Genomic DNA, 8394 nt, shown 5'->3' with positions numbered 1-8394 from the left:
CTCTTCCTACTTCCTTCTTTCCTAAATATATAAAACTTTTCTAAAAATAAAACTAACCTAACATACATATAGATGAAACTTTTCTAAAAATCTAACTTTTGCATATATGAACATATATACACAGAGAACATACATACATATAAAAAGGACAGACCCAGTGCATAGAAGCTCCCACACAAGGTGGGGTCTGGGGAGGGATAATAGGAACCTAGTCTTACCCCTGCAAAGTGCAATGCAGAGAGGCTGGTTCGAAGCCAGGACCTCTTGGCACAAGTGGGGAGGACTTCACCACTGCGCCAGGCCTGCCCTCTAAAGAACATACATACATATAAATAAAAAAATTAATACATATATGAAAAGAAAACATCATATGAAAAAAACATCATATGCACAAAAAAACATCATAGGATCATATGAACAAAAAAACATCATATGAACATCATATGAACAAAAAAACATCCAAGAAAGGCCGCCGGACCGTAGCGCGGGGCGACGCGGCGACGTCATCCATCGGGGCAGGGGCGGGCAGGGCAGTGAAAGCGTCTGGGCGGCGCGGGGAGGTGATGTCATCGGGGCGGCGCAGGGCGGCGACGGAGTCGGGGCGGCTGGGGGCGGCGACGGTGTCAGGGCGCCGGAGGGCGGCGACGGTGTCAGGGCGCCGGAGGGCGGCGACGACGACGGCGTAGGGGCGGTGAGACGATGCGGGGTGCCGCACGGCAACGACGTTGGGGTGGCGCGGGGCGGCGACAGCGATGGCGTCAGGCAGCCTGGCAGCGTCGTTGAGTTCAGCGTCGTCGGCGGGGCAAATGGTCGATGAAACTGAAAATTTTCACAAGTCCTGCTTATATACATATGAAGCATTGTGCCACGAACCGGGACCAATGCCTCCCTTTAGTCCCGGTTGATGCCACCAACCGGGACCAAAGGTATCTTTTCAGCAGCACAAAGGGTGGAAAGCAGAGGCCTTTGGTCCCGGTTTGTAGCACCAACCAGGACTAAAGGGGGGCCATCGGTCCCAGTTAGTTCCACAAACCGGACCAATGCTGCCCTTTAGTCCCGGTTGGTGGCACCAACTGGGACTAAAGGTCTGGTGCGTCGCGGCCAAAAGTTTAGTCCCACCTCGCTAGTTGAGAGGGACTCGGAGTGGTTTATAAACCCCACTGTCGCTGCCCTCTCGAGCTCCTCTCCAAAGCAAGCTTACGGACCTAATCTCTGTTATGCTGTGCCTGTGGGCCTATTGGGCCTTCTGCGGGCCTGAATCCTGGCCCATTGCTGGGTTTCTAGTCGTATTCAGGCCGTGGTGGCCCATTAGGTGGCACTTTTTTTTTCTTTTTTGCATTATTTATTTTATTTTGTTTCTACTCACAACAAAATACTTACTAGTTTTTCGGTGATTCTTTTTGCTTTTCTGTAATAAAAATTATAAACTTTCTGTTAGTGTCATTTGTTTTCTAATTTGAATAGTTTAAATTTGAATTTTTGGAAATTTGTGTGAATCACTAGTTTCTGAGTAGCTTTACTATAAAAATAGATTTTTGAGTCATTCTTTTTCCTGCTATTTAATATTACTGTGTTTTATCATTATATTCAAAAACATATTTCGTTATTTTAGTTTCTCACAAAAAATTCTTTATGATAATTCTTTTTGCTATTAAAGTGTCTAACAAAAATTTTCTTTCATTGTTTTGAACAGAAAATAATTTGATAATTTAACTTGCATAAATTTTATATAATTTTAGTTTCAATAATAATAGAGGCTTTACAAAAGTTTATTTTGTTTTTACTTATTTATTAAAATTTATTTCGATTCTACTTATTTATTTTCTTATTTTTTTGCTTTCTTTATTTATTTTATGAATATTCTTTCTGTTTTGCTTTATATATTTTATTTTGTTTGTACTTACTGTTGCTATTTTTATTTATTTTATTAAAGTTCATTTATTTTACTTTATTAAAGTTTATTTTGTTTCTACTTATTTATTAAAGTTTTTTTGTTTCTACTTATTTATTTTCTTTTGTTTCTACTTATTTAATTTCTTTTCTTTTTTGCTTTTATATTTATTTTATGAAAAAAAATTGCTTTTAATGTTTTACACACAAAAGCCTTCTCCCCTTGTCGGTTCATTAGTCCCGGTTCTTGGCTAGAACCGGTACTAAAGACGACCCTTTAGTCCCGGCTTAGGCCACACTAACCGGGACCAATAGTGGTGGGCCAGGGGAAAAGCCCATTGGTCTCGGTTCGTCCCACCAACCGAGACCAAAGGGGCAAGATGAACCGGGACAAATGCCCCCATGAAGCCCGGCAGGCCCCCTGGCCTCACGAACCGGAACCGATGGGCCCATGTGTCCCGGTTCGTGACTAAACCGGGACTAATGGGCTTACCTGAACCGAACATATGCCATGTTTTATACTAGTGATATATATATTGAACCCCTTCTTTAAATCAGATCATGCGGAATCGGGATGAACTCATACCAACTGATCGCATACGAGCAATTCAAGAGGAATTGGTGGGATTCTTTGTTGAGCATGTCATACCTACAGACGGAGAATACCATCGGGATATCCTTCTCAATGTTGGTGGATAGATATTAGTTAGTTAGGGATCGCCAGAGTTGTCATATATTGTATATATGCATGAACGTATACTATATGTAGTAGCATCGACTAGATATACGAAAACTTGTTGTTCGACCAAGAACGGAGAAAGCGTGGTCACTTCTCTCTATATTCATGACGATGTCGTGTAACGGTTCCTTCATTGCTATATGTACGTACTATAGAGTCTAGTTGAATGGAGCTCAATAATGGCACTGCCTGAGAACACCAACAGGCATAAGCACTAGGAGAAAAAGGGGCAAATCTGAGAAACATTAGTGCTGGTTTTATTTTGAGGCGACACTAATGTGTCCATTAGTGCCGGTTCCAACGCCTAGCCGGCTGCTCTCATTAGTACCGGTTTGTGGCGAACCTTTAGCACCGGTTCGTGCCACGAACCGGTACTAAAGAGAGTGGTGGCACGATGTTGTCAGTCCGGGGCCCGTCCAGCACCTTTAGTACCGGTTCGTTCAACGAACCGGTACTAAAGGTCGATGTACATAAACCCTTTGCCCCCAGAGCCACTCTGTTCTTCCCCTTTCCCCTCACTTTCCTCTTTTCTTCCACTCTCTTCCTCGAGCTCCTCACAAATTTTGCCCAAAATTTGTCAAGATTTGAAGGCCCCCATCCATTCAAATGATCACAAAGGTTAGCAACTTTGTCCTTTCAACTCTCATTGCTAGGTTAGCTCTTGCAATGCTTTGTATAGTGATTAATTTGGGAGGAATTATATTTGCTAGTATTTGATTTATATGCAATTTGAGGTTAAAAATAACACTTAGTTTGCATATGTAGGTGTGGTTTACTTAGTGCCTTCTGAATCTCCGTCGTAACCACTGTCGATCGCCCGCACCGTCCCGTCGCCGGCACCACCTTGTGGTGAGGCTCTTGTTCATGAATGTTTTACATTACCAAATTGATGTTTGTGTGATTTGGATATATAGTTACTCGTATAATTGTCTTACCCGTACGTTGTTTGTTATACATAGTGCCATGGTTTTGATATCCGCCCCGTCGACCCTCGTCCTTGTTATGATTTGTATGTGGTATATTCTCTTTTAAAAGTAGTTGTTGCATTTCGTGTTTTGACAAATTATGCCCATCAAGTTGACATAGATATTTTTATCTAGGAGGTATGTGAACCGGAAATTCCAACCTACCCTATTGTCGAGAGGTTAAATTTAGTTGAAAGAGAAAATGAGTATTTGAAAGAAAAATTGAAAAGAATTGAGGGGGAGAAGATGGAATTGGAGTTGCATGTTGCCGATGTCGTCGATGATCACAAGATCAAGATGGAGAAAATGAGGTTGAAGATTAGAAAGATTAGAAAATATGCCATTGATAGTGTGGCTTGGTATCATTATGCTGTAGGATCAATTGTTACCTTAGTTGTGATCTTGATCGCATTTGTTGTTGCATTTAAATTCTTTAGCTAGAGAGTTATTTGTTGCATTTAATTAAGTGTTGCATATGAACTTTATGTATGAACTTTTATTAATTTGGTCTATTCGGTGTTGTGTATAATGAAGATATGAGCCGACAATGGATGTATGATGATCGATGATCTCCCGGGTTCATTAATGGCGTGCATACTTTTCTCCTTGCCGCTGAGGCAAACAAGCGAGCGGATGGTTTTATGCCTTGTCCATGTGTTGGTTGTAAGAATGGTCACAATTACTCTACGTCAAGAACCATTCACATCCACCTATTTGAGTCCGATTTCATGCCCCACTATAATGGTTGGACCAAGCACGGTGAAAGAGGGGTTATGATGGAAGACAATGAAGAAGAAGAGGACGACGACATCTATCCTGGCCATGGGTTCCCTGAATACGATGATACAACAATGGAGGAAGAAGTTGAGCCGGCAATGCGGGAACAAGCTGAAGAAGAGGCATCAGGTGAGCCCGCGGATGATCTAGGTCGGGCCATTGCCGATGCAAAGAGAAATTGCACAAGTGATTTGGAGAGGAAGAAGTTGCAGCGCATGTTAGAGGATCACAAGAAATTTTTGTACCCGAATTGCGAAGCTGACAAAAAAATGTTGGGCACCACACTGGAATTGCTGCAATAGAAGGCAGAGAATGGTGTATCTGACAAGGGATTTGGAAAGTTGCTGGTAATGATAAAGAATATGCTTCCAAAGGACAACGAATTGCCCGAGAGTATGTATGAAGCAAAGAAGGTTGTTTGCCCTCTAGGGTTAGAGGTGCAGAAGATACATGCATGCCCTAATGATTGCATCCTCTACCGTGGTGCGTACGAGGATTTGAACACTTGCCCGGTATGTGGAGCGTTGCGTTATAAGATTAGTCGTGATGACCCTGGTGATGTCGAGGGCGAGTGCCCCAGGAAGAAGATTCCTGCCAAGGTGATGTGGTATGCTCCTATAATACCACGGTTGAAACGTTTGTTTCAAAACAAAGAGCATGCGAAGGCAATGCGGTGGCACAGAGAATACCGTAAGAAAGATGGAAAGTTGAGAGTACCCGCTGACGGTTCGCAGTGGAGAAAAATCGAGAGAAAGTACAGGGAGGAGTTTGCAGGTGACCCAAGGAACGTATGGTTTGGTCTAAGCGCAGATGGCATTAATCCTTTTGGGGAGCAGAGCAGCAACCATAGCATGTGGCCTGTGATTCTATGTTTGTATAACCTTCCTCCTTGGTTGTGCATGAAGCGGAAGTTCATTATGATGCCAGTGCTCATCCAAGGCCCTAAGCAACCCAGCAACGACATTGATGTGTACCTAAGGCCATTAGTTGAAGAACTATTACAGCTGTGTAATGGAACAGGTGTACGTGCATGGGATGAGCACGGACAGGAAGAATTTGACCTAAAGGCGTTGCTGTTCGTGACCATCAATGATTGGCCTGCTCTCAGTAACCTTTCAGGACAGACAAACAAGGGATACCGCGGATGGACGCACTGTTTGGATGATACTGACAGTATATATTTGGATAGTTGTAGGAAGAATGTGTACCTGGGACATCGTCGATTTCTTCCGAGCAGGCATCCCGTAAGAAAGAAAGGCAAGCATTTCAAAGGTGAGGCGGATCACCGGACGAAGCCTCGCCACCGTACTGGTGTTGATGTACATGATATGGTCAAGGATTTGAAGGTAATCTTTGGAAAGGGTCCTGGCGGACAACCTGTTTCGAAGGACGCTGACGGATGCACGCCCATGTGGAAGAAAAAATCTATATTTTGGGACCTACCCTATTGGAAAGACCTAGAGGTCCGCTCCGCAATCGACGTGATGCACGTGACGAAGAATCTTTGCGTGACCCTGCTTGGCTTCTTGGGCGTGTATGGGAAGACAAAAGATACACCAGAGGCACGGGAGGACCAGCAACGTGTGCACGGAAAAGATGGCATACATCAGGGTCAGGCCAGCTACGCTCTTACCAAAGAAGAGAAGGAAATCTTCTTTGAATGCCTGCTCAACATGAAGGTACTCGATCCAGAAATCATACCAAGGTTACAGAATGATTTGGTGCAATGTCTTGTCAGTTTTGAGTTGGTGTTCCCACCATCCTTCTTCAACATCATGATGCACGTCCTAGTTCACCTTTGCGAAGAGATCAACGTTTTGGGTCCTGTATTTCTACACAATATGTTCCCCTTTGAGAGGTTCATGGGAGTCTTGAAGAAATATGTTCATAACCGTGCTAGGCCAGAAGGAAGCATCGCGAAGGGCCATGAAAATGAGGAGGTCATTGAGTTTTGTATTGACTTTATTCCTGACCTTAAGCCGATTGGTGTTCCTGAATCGCGGCATAAGGGCAGACTGGATGAAAAAGGCACGCTAGGAGGGGATCAAATAATATGTATGGACGGGCATTGTCTCACTGAAGCACACTACACAGTTCTACAGAATTCCGCCTTGGTGGCTCCGTATATGGAGGAACACAAGAACTTTCTACACTCCAAACACCCGGAAATGTCTAACGACTGTATTACACGTGAACAAACAAGGACTTTCACCGGTTGGTCGTAGAAACGTGCCATGCACGATGGCGATATTGAAGATGACCTATACTCGCTGTCCCAGTTACCATCTTCGAATATAATGAATTTCAAAGGGTACGAGATAAATGGTAATACACATTACATGATCTCCCAAGATAAGAAGAGCACCAACCAAAACAGTGGTGTCCGCTTTGATGCAACAACCAACACGGGAAAGGAAACATATTATGGTTACATAGAGGACATATGGGAACTTAACTATGCAGGTGGTTTGAAGGTCCCTTTGTTTCAGTGCAAATGGGTCAATATGACACGAGGCGGGGTAACGGAAGACCCGTAGTACGGAATGACAACAGTGGATCTCGACAATCCTGCGTATGCAGAAGAACCATTCGTCCTAGCCAATGATCTGGCGCAGGTTTTTTATGTGAAAGACATGTCTACCAGGCCGAGAAAAAGAAAAGATAAGGAAGCGAATGGATCATACGACGAGCCAAAGTGCCACATAGTTCTTTCAGGGAAAAGAAACATCGTGGGAGTGGATTACAAGACAGACATGTCAGAAGATTATGAAAATTTGATGAAATTGCTCCATTCGCAGTGAATATTGACCCGAGCATCCAGTTAAATGATGAAGATTTTCCATGGCTACGGTGCAAAGGGACACATGCGAAGAAAAAGTTTCACACCCAAAGATCCGGGATGTGATCGGCTTCACTATCATCACTTTCTTCTGTGTTTCACACCCAGGAGGGAATCTCTGTAATAGTTAGGGTAGTTATGTGTTTTGGCATTTGAAACGCGAAGAAATTTTATGTGCAAACAAATTCTTTCATGCATTTACTATCTCTTTTGAAGTATGAGGGTTTCGGACGAAAACTCATCTGTTACAAAGGCATTTCATTTTTTAAATAACCTAAGCATTTCCAAATTGAATATAATGGTAAAACACAATAATATTAAACATAAGAAAAAGAATCACTGAAAAATCTTTTCTCAAAGTTAAGTTATTCACAAACTAGTGATTCACACAAATTTCAAATAATTTAAAATTTAAACTATTCAAATTTTAAAACTACCGGCCCTAACAGAAAGTTTGTAATTTTTTGTACCTAAAGCAAAAATATTCAGAAAGAAACTCTAAATACAGCAAAAAACAACTCAAAAATAAATAAAACAACAAAAAGCAAAAAAAATTAAGAAAATAAAAAAGCCCGCCTAATGGGCCAAAGCGGCCTGCATAGGACTAGAAACACAACCATCTGTTGGGCCAGGATGCAGGCCCGCAAAGGCACAGTAGGCTCACAGGGGAGCACTGAACAGGTAGGCCCAGTAGGCCTGCTTAGGAGAGGAGATCGAGAGAGCTACCGCACTGGGGCTTATAAACCAGTGCGGTACCCTTCGACTAGCGAGGTGGGACTAAACTTGCCGCACCGCACTGCGCCAGCGCACCCCTTTAGTACCGGGTTGTGGCACCAACCGGTACTAAAGGGGGGGTCTTTAGTACTGGTTGGTGCCACCACCCGGTACTAAAGGGGGGCGCTTCCTGCCGCTTGGCCTGGCCAAAACAGACCTTTAGTACCGGGTTGTGGCACCAATCGACACTAAAGGTCCATCTTATATATACAACAGTTGAAAAAATTCACTTTCCCTCTATGTTTCTTCCCTCCGTTGCGCCGCCCTGCCCCGATCGACGCTGTCCCCATCGATGTCGCCGCCCCCGCCCCTCGTCGCCGACCCCGGCCGTCCCCGTCCCTCATCGCCGCCCCCATCGACGACGCCGCCCCAGACTTCCCCGTCCTCGCGCCCCGGCCGCCCCGTCGCCG

This window comes from Triticum dicoccoides, chromosome 1B (assembly GCF_002162155.2).
Source record: "Triticum dicoccoides isolate Atlit2015 ecotype Zavitan chromosome 1B, WEW_v2.0, whole genome shotgun sequence".
NCBI classification, from domain to species: domain Eukaryota; kingdom Viridiplantae; phylum Streptophyta; class Magnoliopsida; order Poales; family Poaceae; genus Triticum; species Triticum dicoccoides.
Note: the sequence above shows the minus strand (reverse complement) of the source record.